This window comes from Cariama cristata, unplaced genomic scaffold (assembly GCF_000690535.1).
Source record: "Cariama cristata isolate BGI_N322 unplaced genomic scaffold, ASM69053v1 scaffold29119, whole genome shotgun sequence".
In the NCBI taxonomy this organism is placed as follows: Eukaryota; Metazoa; Chordata; class Aves; order Cariamiformes; family Cariamidae; genus Cariama; species Cariama cristata.
Window position 1 is genome coordinate 51,629 of NW_009638049.1, and position 15,583 is coordinate 67,211.

Below are 15,583 nucleotides of genomic sequence, written 5' to 3' on the forward strand. Positions count from 1 at the left end.
TGACAGGAAGCCTTGAGTGGCTGCAGCAGCTCTTTGGTGTTCAGAAGGTCCTTAAGGTCAGCATTTCATTTTTTTAGAAGATTAAATGGCAGCAAGGCAAAGAAGCTTCACACTTGTATGCAAAATGTTTTAAAAAAAAATATAATCACCACTTTGTTTTATAGATGCATGCACTGCAATAAAGGCTCTTTTAGCCATGTTGGAATACAGCTTGCTAGCAATCTTTGTATAGGCTGTTTGGCTCTATTAATAATTACTACGAATGATTGCTTCCTCATTTTAACCATGTGTTCATGAGAAGGCCATTTTCTGCCAGTATCATGAAAAGTCTATTATTTCATGCAAGAAAGGTAAAGATCAACATAATGCAATGGAGTGACTGCCCTTTATTCTCTATTGTTCTGAGATCTAAGCCAACACATTTCTTTTTTTTACAGAATATTTTAAAGGACAGATGTTGGGGGTTTAGTGGGTTTTTTTAAATACTGGACCATCAGATCTTAACACGCATTAGGAGTTCCAAGTTCAGGTGTAAGAAAGTACATTGTAACTTAGCAAACCTGGCAACTTGCTTTTACTGTCTTTAGAAAGAGGGTCTTGAAATCTCAGTTAAAAAAATAATTGTGGAATTAGTGGCCGTGGAACAGTTATTAAAAAAAGACAAAAAGTCAAAGCCCAACATTATTAGCATTGGTGAACCACGGGGAAAGTAGGTGTAAAATATGTTACGTAGGTATAATGTGATGTGTAATTAGCTTAAGGCTAAATGTACACCTTACAGGCATCAACTGCAGCAAGACCATAAAATCTTCCCTGCAATTCAGTTGCTTTTGGATCAGGTTATATGTGGTGTGGCCTTGGTTCAAAATAGTAGCAATAATGTCCACAACTAATATTTAGCCCTGGAGGGGAAGCAAAAAGCTGTCCCCCATTACCAAAATCGAAAGAATCATAGTCACAGTTGTAACTATATTAAAGGATTTGTGGCAGGAAATCTGCATTTTTAGCAAGTTTTTCTAGAGCAAAAGATGAGTTAATAAGGTAAAATGTCAAGTTATACATTAGAAATAAACACCTGGCAAAGCACTGCCACATCTGGAGCACACCACAGTATTTAAATTACACTTGGCTTGTCACTCTGTGTTTCACAGCTGTTATGGCACAGAGAAGGATAATTAAAAGCAGCAGGTTACCATGGTATTTAATTGACTGCTGCTGAACAATCTGTGTGTTTGTGATCTGAGTGAAAACCATCAGGCAAGTTGTGGCTTTGGAGGAGGAAGATGACGTTTATGAGTGACAATGAGTTTGTTGAAGCCATTTACCTTATGCTTTGGGGCAAGAAGCAAAGATTTCAGAGCACTGAAAAGCGGTAAGGATCATAACGTAGTTATGTTAGTAAGGGGCTTCAAAGAAGAATAAACTCTATCTTGCTTAAAGAGAAATCCAAAATATATACATTAATATGTGACAATATCAGCTATATCAGCTAAGGCTCTGAATCACCAAATAAAGAAAAGATCGCATGGAAATGAAAGTTTGATTCCGACAAAAAGAACCATAAATTAAGAATTAAGGAAATTGGTTGTAGTTGACTGCTTTTCTGGTGCTTCGATCTCAGGCCCCAACCCAGGTACAAATTGGTTCATTTCAGGATCGCAGATGACACATAGGAGAGATTCCCCTTTAGTTACCAGCTCAAGGGGAGCTCAGCAGTCTCCTGTGATGTGCTTGTAACATTGGATTTTAACACACAAAAACTCAAAGTGGCATGATAGCTGAATCTCTCCCTCTTCCCTGGCAACTGTTGATAACCACATTCCTGGAGAGAAAAGCAACCTTTTAACTCTGATAAAGACCTGTCGTGAGCTTGTGGTAATCTTCATGTAAATGCCAGGAGCTACATGGAAATTCGAAGACTTTCACAACTGTCTAGTATAGTCCAAACAGATAATGCTAAATTGTGTCTGGTTAATGTCCATAAATTCCAGATCAGCATTCTTCTGAGTTTACCAAAATTTCCTCCAACATTTCATTATTTTGCATTTTCATCTGAAAAAAAAAAAGACTTTTGTCTCAAGCTAGTAAACACCTCACCTCTCTACTGTCCTGAAATCCTTCTGATGCAAAGTGGCCTGGGGTAATCGAAAATAGTGGTATGGTACTTCCATTACAACCCATCAAATGTTCAGGTACTATGTATCAGGCTGGCTGTTTCCTGAGATACGTAGAAACATGCATGGTTTTGAAGTGTGGCTTGAATTCTTTGTGTCTGCCTTGATTTCTGAAGCTGCAAGATGCAGTCATGTTATGTGTTCTTGCCTTTTTATGTAATCTGGCAAGTAAGAAACTTTTTTTTAACTTAGAATAAAACCCATGACTCTCACATATTCACTTGGCTCCAGAGGCTGGAGTTTAAAGGATGAAAATCAATGGGTAAGAAGGGACTTCTGACTTTCAACCTTGTGAGCTGAAAGATACAGAGCAGTAGAAAACCATGACAATATAACAAGTGTTGTTACTTAACTAAAACACTCATGTAATCACAGCTAGTGAAGTCATTTCACTGCCGTTAATTGGCAGGCACTTCCTACGAAGTACAAGCACTCTGCATTGTCAATGGCAGAGATTTCTTCCTCTCCACAGGTAACACGGCGTCTCCTGACAGGGGAGGAAACTACATGGAGGAGACAGGGAAAGGAGTTTTAGCTCTCACCCTTTCCATCCCTGCCTGCTGGCAAAACTCAGTTGAGCAGCTGCAGAGAAGGAAATGGCCACAGAGATAATTTCTCTTTTCAGGGCAGTGCAATTATATGCTGCACCTCACTCCACATCGTGTCAGAGCCAACAGGGATCTGCCTGTGCACTTTCTTGTGTATCCTTCTTTTAAGGTGCTCCAGGCTCCTCGCGATATCATCTAAGCTTCGCAGTCGATATTGACAGAAAAAGTAAGCAGTCAGGAATATATGATAATATTTTTTCTTTTATTTTGCATGCTTTCATATTGCATATGCTTGGTTTTAGTGTGGGGAGAGAGAGAGTGGGTGTATCAGGAGTTGGTAATCAGTTGGGTTATTTTCAAAATAATCATAAATAATTTTTGGTTGAGATTATACCAGACTGGTTTTGTGTTTCTTCTCTATACAATTGTCTCCTTGAGAGACCAATTGCAGAATGACAGTGCAAAGCAATTATAGAAGTGTTAAGCTTTAACTTAATGTCATCCTTAAATATATGTTTACCTATGAATTTTCTCCTGAAGAAATTTTATGGGTTGTTTGGCATAAAGATTCCTTCAGGAATGGTATCTGTCTCCTCACCCAGAGCAATACCAGAAATCTGTATAACATGAAATACCAGTTCTTTTCACTTACAGTGTGTTCTGACAGAATTCACTTAGTGTGTGAGAAAACATGGGCCAGACCCCAAGATCCCACGCTTAGAGCCTTGGTACTGCAAACCATTGCTCATATGAAAAATCCTTAGCCTTATGAATATATTCTTTCGTCAACAGGTTTGTTTTCATACACATTTATTAGATGTTACTCAAGAGAACTCCTAATGTCAGGAATAAATATTGAGCAAAAAAGTACATTTAGCTCTGCAGAAATTAGTAAGTATGGGGACAACTTAAAGCAACAGAGCTTGATTATTACACCTCTAAATTTCACAAATCTAAGCTTTCTTTTATGATAGTTTCTTAATGCTAAGTAAACCATAATATAAAGAACTTTAAAACTCAAACTGTGTCAAATAGATCAGACAGAATATTAACCTAGCAAAACAATTTACTGTTATGTAAGGCCCTGTGCTTGAATAAAGAAAAGTACGCAAAATTCAATATATGCAAATTACCAATTCACAGCTGTGGAAACAAAGGTAAAAGGAGAGGTTGTGGATAGCAGATAACTATTTAAATGGAAAGTTATTTCTTTTACGTAAAAGAAGTAATCTAATGTTTCTTTTTCATAGTGATAGATCTTTTGCAATTAAATTTGCTGTTAAGTTTACATGGGGAAAAATCTCTAATTGTATCACAATAAGGCATCGTAACACCTTACTTGGTATTATTTATTTGCTGGTGTTCATTGACTGATCATTATGTTTCAAGGTTGTGTGTTTATTTGTCAGTCAGACCCTGAAGGAGTAACATTTCCTCACTTCAGCTTATAACCAAATGTTCAAAAGTTGTGATCCCACATGTCTTTGTCTTGAGTCCAGATCCTAGCAGCCAAGGTAAAGATTAATGACCAAGGTGGCACATAGGACTGGTGATCAGTGATCTGAGCACAAGTGCTTTGGCTTCTAATTTTATTCCTGCCACAGACGTATTTTATGACCATGGACCTACCACTTTCACTCTGCATTTCTACTTGATTTTCCCTTGGTTGCTTCTGTGTAGGCTGTTCAGGCTGTGTTCAGGCTTTGAAGTGAAATGGCGAAGCATGTGTTTAAGTATTTATTGCTAGACCAGGCCAAAGGACTTGGCGGTGCACAGAATTTAAACTCTGTTTAAAATTTATGCTTTTAAAATCAATGTTTGCAATTAATTAACATGCACGCTATATGCTAGTCTGCAATGGAAGTTTATTTCTAGGAATCAGGGCATGATATTAGGAAATAGGAAATTCAAGCAGAGTGATGGGGTTCTCTTACGGGCTTTTTCTTTCAGTTTTGGGGGCATTTTTGTTTGTTTTTAACAGACATCTTTCTCCAGATCTCTTTATTGGGGAAGGAGGTGCAAGGTGGGAAGAAGTATGAATATCTGTTATACAGCTGATACTGAAAAACATTAAAACATTTACTCTAAGCAGTTTATCACCTGATTCTGTTTTTCTACAGAGCCAAGACTGGACACAAAAATGCCTTGTTGCTCTGTAAGCACAGCATAACAATCTGGGGAATGACAACCAGGAAAAGACTGGAACATTGCTCTAGTTAGTGCCCAGAAAATCCTTAATACGCATCAAGTGTACCTAGATAAGTACTTTGGTACAAGCAAATCTAAACTATTCTCTGGCTGGGATTACAAAAGCCGGAGGAGTTTCTTCACAAAAAGTCCTCAACACTAATATTTCCAAAACCTATTATGTTTTCTCTTCTTAGAGCTTTCCCCCTTTTGCACAGATCCCTGTTATCAAATATATACATTCTACTTGGGAAAGAACAGAAATGCAATGTCATTTAGTATTTTATGTCTGCTGGGAATAAACTATAATTTGATTTAGAAGACAGTTCTGGAAGAAGTTAAAATCTTATGTTTGTTTGTCAAGTTGCAAAGGATGTTATTTGTGATACTTACAACCAGTCTCTCTTGACAATGCTGAACACCACTCTGCTGCCTGATGTTGTGAATAAAAAAAGTGTTCTATGAAAACAGTTTGATATGTTTCACTCTGTTAAATCTTTCTTTGCAAATCTTCCAGTGCTGGTAAGGGATTTGGTAGCATTGTCCCTCATTACTGAACAGAGAAAATAAGGGACAAATGACTTTTTCGAGGCCACCCAGTAGGACTGGGTTTTCTACTGGTTTTCTACTTAGTCCTTTGCACTGCCTTTATTTAAGAAGCAGTGATATTTTCACTTGTATCTTTCAAATTTGAATTCGATCTCTATATTCCCTTTGAAGTCAATAGGCTGAATTACCAATTAAAATTAACTGCTCTACCTTGGCCTGCACTGGTTTATGGGGATTATGGCAAAGCAGGCCATTGAAATGCTTTGAAAGTAGAGGCCAAATCAAGACAAACTCTACTGATTTCACATGAAAGCATAGTGTGCTCTGCTGAGAAAAGTATCTGAGCTTTATGCTGGATGGTAAATTTCTGATGACTTTAAGAGCAAAATCTCATAAAGTTCCATTTGTCATTGCACATTTTCTAAGCACCTCACCACACTTCCTTCTGAGGATTCCTTCACAAAGGGGTAAAAGAGAAAGACTGTATGATCTTCATGAGGTCTGTAAAGATGGCCCCTTTTCTCACACAGAGCGTGGCCACTACAAGAGCTTCAGTGCAGTCTGCCATTCACCCCACATCCTGGATGTTCACTTGCCTCTCAGACACCAGTTCTGTATGTAAATATTGCACTTAATTTCCACTCAAGACCAGGTATGTTAAAAGATAGATATGCACCCAATAAATTCTTCCTCAAGCCAGGCCGTGGTGAACATTAGAAATGTTCTTCTTTGGCTCTGATACACATGCTTCCTACTGTTTACTGGAAGTTTACAACCACTATGTGAGATCAGCTGCTGTAGGAAGTGTCTCTTGAAAAACATTATGACAGTTGAATTGTGCTCAAGACTGAAAGAGAAGAGGCTGGACTAGCTTTGCACTGCTTAAGGGAGTGATCTGGACCGATTGGCTTGAGGAAACTTGCACTTATCAGAGTTGCTTCATTCTCAAATAGAGAAGGTTTTCCATTTAACTAAGGCTTCCATGATTCATATTAAGCAAAACAAAATAAAGCATAATAAGAGTAATATCAGTCACAAAACCTGCTTTTATTTTTCTCCAAACCCACAGCACATATCACCTCCATAAAGCAAGAGATTCAAGCAGCTGATTTTTACTCCTGTAGGTAGAGAGAGCATCAGTAGAGTTCTCCCCACTACGTGGCTGACCTGCTTTGGAAATGTCTGCAACGAATCAGGAGAAAAGAGTTTCCCAAGCACTTAAGCGGTAGGAGTTTTGAGAGACAAGAGTTTCTTAAGACATTGGAATCATAGGTCTGTTGACCAATAGAATACATCTGATAGCTGCTTTTGAAAACTTCATCCTGTGGTAATACCCATGACATCCGTTCTGATCCTGCCGCAGTGCTGCAGGAAAGCTCTGTGGTACAATCTATGGCCAGAACGTTAAAACAGCCATTGTTATGTGCGTCAGGACAGAGAGCCTTATCTCTGTGCAGGGTTGCTTAAGATAAACCAAGAGGGGTGAAGGGTACAGACATCTTCACTTTTTAATGATTAAGAAGTCTTTTTCTTCTAAGAAACAGAGGCATATCTCAGTTATCTTCTCATTTTCTTACCAGTCTCTCTTCCTCTGTATGCAATCCCTTTTCCAGGGCTTAATCAGGAACCGTAAGGTCTCAGTTCAAATTCAAAGGGGTTCATTCACAAAGTGAGTGCCACAAGAATTCATTTTCCCTTTCTCGGGAAAGATTGAACTAACTTTTCAGATCTTCAAGAAGGTAATTTTCTCCACTTGGGGGAAACAAACAAAAAGGAATTAAAAAAAAAAAAAAAAAAACCACAACCAAAAACCCAGAGAAATTATCAAAATACTGCTAATATATTTTCTTAAAGGGAAAGTAAGACCAGCAACAAGTTGGACTAACATCTGGTACTTAATGGCTGAAACATTAATAGTTATTTTACAGTACTCTTCTGTTTTTTTCCTGAGGAGGTACCTGCAAGGTTCTTCCCTCCTGGAGTAGGACTTACTTGCAGGTGAAGATAATCAAGCCCCGGGGTAATGTCACCAGTCCTGCAGATCAAGGCCATGCTGCTCAGGTGGTGTGAGCCATGTCCCGTCTGTGAGCTCCCCAGATTACTTCCTCTCTTCAGCTGATTTGCTACATAGTACGGAATGGTGTTATGTTGGCTCCCCACTCAGATCACATGTAATATTTGGGAATATATAGTCTTTTTAGGCATGTGGATCACTCTAAAGCAGACTTCCATTTCTTAAGCCACAGGTAACTCTGAATTTTCAAACAGTCTTTTCCTTCCACTAACAGGAGACCCGTAAGCAAAGACTTTCTCCCTGTCAGCTGTACCTTTTTCAACACAGGGCTGGAAGCTGTTCCCTGAGATAAAATAGGAACAGGCTCGCTTAAGCCTGGTTATAGGAGCCAGATTTTCATGTTCCATTACCTCTGCAAATCATTACTGTTCTTCCACTTTGTGGAATGCCTCTTCCTTTTATTTTCAACAGAAATGCTTTCCAAACACTGTAAAACTACATATGTAAAGCGTTCAGGCCTGTCTGTTAGCCTTTTCTACTTATTTCCTCTTCTTTCCACTTGATACATACAGGGTGTTTTGCTTCTGTCTGTAAACTTTGGGGAATTTGTTTTATCTGTTTGCTTTTTCTTTTGAGGGTGTGTTTTCTCTTTGTGTTTTCTCTTTTAGATGCTGGGCACCAGATTTTCATGTGAAAAGAAGCTATTTTTTATGCAATATATAAAATTGATGACATCTTTAAAAGAAGTTCTCCATCCTCCTTCCTTCTCTTCTTTTCTTGAAATCCAGACCTTGAGAAGACCAGAAAAAACAGTCTGGTGATGAGAAAGGGAGCAAAGGAAGCACAGGTGGACATGTCTAAATGTAATCTGCTTGTATATCCACTTTAAAGGGTGGTCAAGTTGTAAAAGAGGAAAAGTAATACAGAGTAACGTTTGTAAGTCTGAGCAAGCATACTTCTGTCTAATTGTGCTAGAGTGGGCCATCATCCTTACTTGATGTAGAACCCTGTATCTTTGGGATAAAAAATATATTGTAGAAGACATTTGATAAAGGTAAACAAGCTGAAGGGGTTACAACAAATATGTGCCACACTCGTTTTTACTATTGCTGTTAGTGGCAATCTCTCTAATTTCTTCATCCATCTGGGCAAACCAACGTGCCACTATGTACCCGAGTTCAGAAAAGTGTCCATAGCAGCAACAGCGATTTATGCGTACGCTTGGCTTGTTCCCCTTGCTCTCTGGGGATTCCTGATGTGGAGGAACAGTAAAGTTATGAACATTGTCTCCTACTCATTCCTGGAGATAGTGTGTGTATATGGCTACTCCCTCTTCATTTACATTCCAACAGCGATTTTATGGATCATTCCACAAAAAGTGTTGCACTGGGTCCTGGTGATGTTCTCCTTGTGCCTTTCGGGATCTGTTTTGGTGATGACCTTTTGGCCCGCTGTCCGAGATGACAACCAGAGGATTGCGCTGGCGACCGTGGGAACCGTTGTTCTGCTTCATGCCCTGCTGGCTGTTGGCTGTTTGGCATACTTTTTTGATGCCCCTGAACTGGATTTTCCTGCACCTATTATCCCTGCTCACAATGGAACAACAGTAGTAACAAAGAGTCAGTAAATAAGATTACAATGCCTATTTCTCCAGCTGTACAGTAATTTTATTTTAGATTAGATTTATTTAGATTAAGGAGCTGGTAGTAATTGATGACACATAGTTTAAGCGAGCCTTTACTATCCAGTAGTGTTATGATACTGCCTCGGGATTTGACACTAGGAAGCCACAAGGAGATGTTAAAAAAAGCTCCAAGCTCCAGATTTTCCACAGCAAGAACTCAGAAGGATTTCAAATAATGAATACTCCACTTTGACAAAGGAATAACTTCTCTAGATGCATTGCGCTGGCTCTTTACCCTTTCTCCTCTCTGAAAAGCACCATTTTGTTTGCTATTTGATTCATAATTTCAAGAGTCTCTCAGGTTTCTGTTGGTGGCCTAACCTAACTTCTGTTAGTGAGCAAGTTGTTGAATCTGGCCCTTACTGCTGGCGATTGAGCACAAGTAGTCAAGCAAGAGTGGTCAGACTACAAGTAAGAGCGTCTGACACAGTGAGACAGTAAGAAGGTGGAGACTTGAGCTTCCAAATCCTCGAGGTGAGTAAGGACACTTCCCCCTCCTCACCTAACCCTTTATGATGAATAGGAACAGAGACCAGTAAAGTGTACAGCTATTGCTGCAACTGTCAAGAAAACCAACCATCCGGCTGCCAACGAGATTGGTCTTCACTGCGTGTCAAAAATCAAAGAGGTTTCATTCCTGTCTGTCTGTCTGTATAGAGTACAGGCAAGAGACAGGCATTTGACTCGTGCAGCCCTGGCTGTAAATACTTTTATAAAAGTGCACTGCATATAAATAGGGCATCAAAACCATATCTGACAGGCAGGTCTTGGTTGCTCCTCTGAGGCTGAAAAATCGCCTTGGCATGCCAGGGCAGGCACGGGGAGGGGGCAATGCGCATTGCCACCTCCAGGTGACAGAGCTGCCTGCTCCACCTTCACAGGTTTTGACACCACAGAGTCGAGCTACTCTAAGGAGACTGTGAGCTGCAAAACCACCAGATGACAGCGGCTTCCAATGATAGCAGACCCCAGGGGCTGCTGTGAGTCTCTCAGATTTGTGCCTTGGGAAATGCAGTTACTGCTTGATCTGGGAAGGTGATTGCTTCGGCACTGCTCTGGCAGGTCCACCTCCCCAGCCCTGAGACTGTGGTCACTGTGCTTCTCCATGTGCCAAGAGCAGAATGAATGACCAGGGTCTGTGTGAGGAACATAGGGAAACAAAAGGTACAGGCAATTCGATTCACTGCAGGACCTCAGTCTGAAGTTTCCCTTCATACTTGTTAAAAGTTAAAGGATCCAACATCCCTGCTTTTCCCAATTTTCCTTTTCTTCCTTCCAAATTGGCCTGGCTTGAGGATTGGAGGACTGGGGCAAGAAACTGCAAGGGAGTTATGAATATATGTGGCAAGGAGGAAGAGCTACTTGTCCTATAATGGATCTGAGTGTTTGGTGGTGTTTTTTTTTTAATTTGGTAATAGCAACCTCTGGTGGTTTATAGCAGGCCTTACAGCTGCTGAGTGAATAGCAGCTTGCTACAGAAGTGTTTGTGTTAGAAATATCAGCATCAGCTCCCAGATGGAAATTGTGCTTTAATGTAAGCCAACTTTCCAACTAGAAAATGATCCCACTCTCTTCTTTTATGTCCAACTTTACTATAAGAACAAACATCTTCCCCAAACAATTGTTAATATTTCCTTTTTACGCTGGGGATATGCTTCAGATGCTGTCTTATTCAGGATACAGTAGAAACAGGGGGCTGCAATTGAAAGTGAGGGCACATCTGACCCCTGCTTTGAAGGCTGTGCCAACCAGCCAGTGAAGGCAAAAAGTATCATTATCCCAATTTTTACAGATAAGAAACCAAGGTGCAGAAAGATTGGTTCCCAATTATAGCTTTGTATGCAAGGAACAGAGACAAGAGGAGTGGTGGTCTGTACTTCATGACCTATGGAAAAAACGAAACGTACACAACAGCTGCAGCCTCTGTTTTGGTTTTGTAATCAAATCTTACACCTCAGAAACAATGTGGAAAACCTGATTACAAGAAGAAAGGTATAGGCAGAAACATCCCATTTCCTGCTGCATTCTGCCTTTTTAAATACTATATGCACATGGTTCAGGCCGCACGCATCTGCTGTAACCCTGAGGGCTGGTGTGAGGAAAGGGAAAGACCGACCAGTTTGCGGTGGGGGGAACGCGGTGCAGGAGCTCCCCCTTGTGGGGCCGCCAATCCCTGCACCGAAGGAACTGCGGCTGGGCGTGCTGGGTTTGCTCCGTAACTTTCCTCCAGTCAGTACGTCTACTGACCATGTACTCACGGCGGTCCTTTTCTGACAATTAATTAGATGCAACGAGGACTAGAGATTCAATGAAGGACCTTAATTTTGAGAGAAGCTCTGCTTTTGTATGACCCTCCTGGAAACCTCAGGATTCCTGAAAAGCTTCCTTTCTCCTGCCTGAAAGAAAGACGAAATTAATCACACTCTAATTTTTCTTTTTAATTGTTTTTCTTCTGCATAGTGGCAACTTCCAATTAGTGTATTATTTCACTTGAGTGAAATGAAATATTTCACTTGACTGTTACTCATTTTTAAGCATAAAATTTTGCTTTACATGAGAATGCCTTGTGAAGCAGAGATCTGCTCTTTTGCCCCAGTACCCAACCATACAGTACATGATAGCACTAACAATAAGTGAAACATATCTCCTTTCCAGCACTCTGAATCCTAGATTTGAAGAAGCCAATAATTGGAACTGACCATGATTTTAGATGAAGGTTCAGTCACATAAAACTCGAATGTATAGATACATCAACAAATCCCTTGTCATTCATTGAAAAACCTTGTGAGTTTTCAGTGGGAATTGTGATTTACTGACAGTTCTGCAGAGGTCATGGTCATCTTCTCTTCCTAAAATCGTATGCATTTTGGTGGTGTAGTACCTTCCAGGGACTAACTGAGAGCTGACAAATTAAGGCAGACACATTAAAATTAGTAATAAGGTGTATATATATATTAAACACTGCAGAAGATTAATTACTGCATGAACTAACATGAAAGTGGCATGTTCTCCATTTCCTAGAGCTGTCCAGGCAAGTCAGGACACTGTTCCAGAGGTAGGCTTAAGCCCACAGCATGTGCTGTTGGACTCAGTGTAATAGTAACTGCATGGAATTTCCTGGGTTTTGTTATGTAGGACTGGCAGGAAGAGTTAATGGTCCTTCTGGCTTTAAAACTATGAATACATGAACTGCAAAACCTTAAAGAATTGGGTGGGATTTCGGAAGAATGATTTATGGCACAGATGTGCTGAAACTGCAAGAGTTGCTTTCTCAAAATGAAAAAGAAATTACTTTTAGCAACTGATTCCAAACGCAGCTTTCTGTTCATGTTCTTCATAAATGGATTAAATTATATTTTTTGAGATTAAGCTTGGACTCTCTCAGGTCCTATTTTCAAAACTATGAGGACATGTGACTTCTACAAAGTAGTGTAATCAAATGCATTCATCAATAGCTTAAGGTAAAAAAACAAGACCTACAAGCATTTGTTCCTTAAATAACCATCCCTTTCTTCACTTCAATGGTATTTAACATTAAACCTTGAATGAATATAATTCCTTTGTTATTGCATTAAGTTAGTTGAAGAAAAGTTTGAATAAGATTAAATGAGTGTCTGCACTTTTTTCCTTATTTTCATCCCCACTGAAATTTCTTTAGGTATTTAAAACTAGCACACACCCCAAAAAAAAGTAATTGCAAATATTTATGCATTTATCTGTTCCCAAATTTATCTTTTTAGAATGTCAAAGTATAAAACAACTCAGTGAAAATCAAGATCTAATCAAGGTCTTTAACCTGTGGTCAACAGAAATCATCCCATTGACTTGAAAGAATTTCGGAGGAAAGGCTTTCAGAGTGCTGGTTTTAAAGTAAATTATGGTCTTCTGTAACTTTACCGTGGACTAGAGAAGAATCTCTAGGAAGTTTCTTTGGAAGTGAACAAACATTTCCCATACATGTCCAATTCCCAAAAAACTCCAGGTGACTTGTTGCTCCTCTCAGCACGCTATCAGACAGTACGCTGTCCTCTGAGGCAGCGTGCTGCATGTAGGTGATTTAGAAATAAAGGTTTAACCTCTTTTCTCATGGGAACAGCCACTTCCTGGCCTTAACACATAATCAAAGAACCCGTTTCAAGTTCTTTATTGGTTTTGAAGTTATCTTATTTAAAAATTCTACTTGCATAGTTCAGCACTGATTGTTAATACTGACAATCTGTACCTGAAATCTTACAGGGGCTGTGTGAGGTGCAGCGTGCCACTCAGACCAGGACTGAAACATATCAAAATACCAACCTTGAATCAAAATGCCAAACCCATAACATTTCTAGGAGAAACAGGTTGGCAGAGAGTGTGATGAAAGAGGAAAGACATGCAGAACTCACTACCTTTCCTTTGATGGTCCAATGCCTGTTAGCTTGCCCTTTCTCAAATACAAACTCCTCTCACACCACCTACACCCTCTGACACAAACTAGCCAGTAACTAAAGCATAGCAACACATGGAGCAGATAAAGTGATTTGAACCAGTTTCTCTGTTTATAAACTTGATTCGTTGTTAGCTAAAATCCTCACTCAATCCTCAGCTGCTTCTCTAACCTCAAGTTTCTTCCTTCTTTTACATGTAAGAATGGCATGTAAGAATGGTGGTTAACGTCTGAAAGAGGAGAGCACTCGTTTCCAGACCACTCCAGAGGTCTGAAAGCTGGCAGGAGGAAAAGAAACAATAAATCATGTTTAACTGGCATATAGTTTTGTTGTATCTGCTGTGTATGACAACACAAACTGTGAATAGGGGTTTGTGGCGGGGCATAAGAAGTGCTGATACTGAAAATTCAAGAGGACATCTGTATATAGTTACAGAGATGGAAGATTCTCTTTTGGGGAAGAATCAACGCACTATTGTATTTTGAGGTGAAGTATTTTTTCCTTCTTTAAGGGAGGAAAGTTTTCCTTCTTTAGTTTGAATGCATACCATATCATCCCTTTCCCAAAAGGTACAGAATTTGTTAGGTATTTTATCTGCTCCCATAGTATATTCTCATCCTTCACACCATCACTCGCTCTGCAGAACAAGCACACTGCAGTTCCGATGTGGAAGATGGAACCTCAGCTACATGCATTGCCAAGTATTGTTTCTTCCGTCACCAGTGCAAGAGCTCATTGCAATACCTGCAGGAGATACAGGACACCACAGGAGTAAGGGCCCTTCTGTGCCAGCCCAGCACTCGCTGAACACAACAGGAGCCATTCACTGACTTCTGTGGCCATGGAAGAGGGACACAAAGATGGGGAAAACCTTGAGAGTTGCACACTTACATAGGAGACCTAAATCTTTGTGTCTTTATCGTACGTTCCTTTTCAATGCCTTCCTATCAGGCAAAAAGACACAACTGATAAAAGTACCTTACACCATCAAGTATTCTAACCAACTGTTCAGAGATTTGCACCTCTGCTCCTAGGGTGATCTCTTTGCAACCCCCCACTGACTTACAAATCCAGGTGTAGAGGAAAACTTAGTTCCCTCTACGTCTTCACGTTGATATAATTGAAGCATACACATGCATAGGGATTGAATGTGTGTTGTGGTCTCAGAAGGCTTGCATTAAAAAAAAAAAACCACAGAAAATAATCCAGAGGCTGGATTTATGGGACCACAGAAGAAGGAATTGTCTGCAGATTTGAAGCAACAGTAGCATATGTCAAAGTAATTTTTCAGTTGGAGGAGCTTGGCAGGAGGTAGAAAACAATTTCTGATGCACCACATAATGGAAAAGAACAGCTCAGATCCTGGACTAGGACCATCCAGTCCTGAGAAAGCTGGTGAGACAGCCATTCCTGCCTATGTGTGTGCGTACACAGTCCATATGTGCACACCCACACGTATGTATGCAGACTTCTTTTATGTAAGAGAGAAAAGATGCCTGTTTTTTTATCAGTTTTTGAGTTTGTGCTGTCTTTCATAGGAGGTAAGACTGACAGGGTAAAAGATGCCTGTGTTGAAATGTAATCAACGTAATGTCTGAAAAAAGCACAACTAGCTATCATGATACATGGAGAAAAGTGTTACTAAAGAATTCTACACCAAGAGAAAGAAAAAGAGGTTATTAAAAATAGAGATAAAACGCATTTTTGGTATGAGTCTACTTTCCTTCCCTTCATCCCTTCCTTTTCTTTCTTCAACACCTTAGTTTTAATTTTTCACTCTGTATGTAGTCCCTGAATCAACTGAAATGGACTGATAAATTTTGTCTCCCCCATTCATTAAAAAATACTAGCCCTCACTTTTTTTTATGGTGTTCTGCTTTGATACCGTTCCAATTAATTATATGTAAAATTCTAGAAAATGTCAAAATCAGATTCCGAAAATGTATAACTAGCAATTATGCTGGAATATCTTTCCAGTATTTGGTCCCTTTTCCCCAGCA

General features: G+C 39.7%; 1 pseudogene; it reads left to right on the forward strand.

Annotated features, from left to right (window-relative positions):
• The first annotated feature begins 1,283 nt into the window (after positions 1-1,283).
• LOC104168113 lies at positions 1,284-9,119 on the forward strand (annotated as a pseudogene).
• The last annotated feature ends 6,464 nt before the right edge of the window (positions 9,120-15,583 follow it).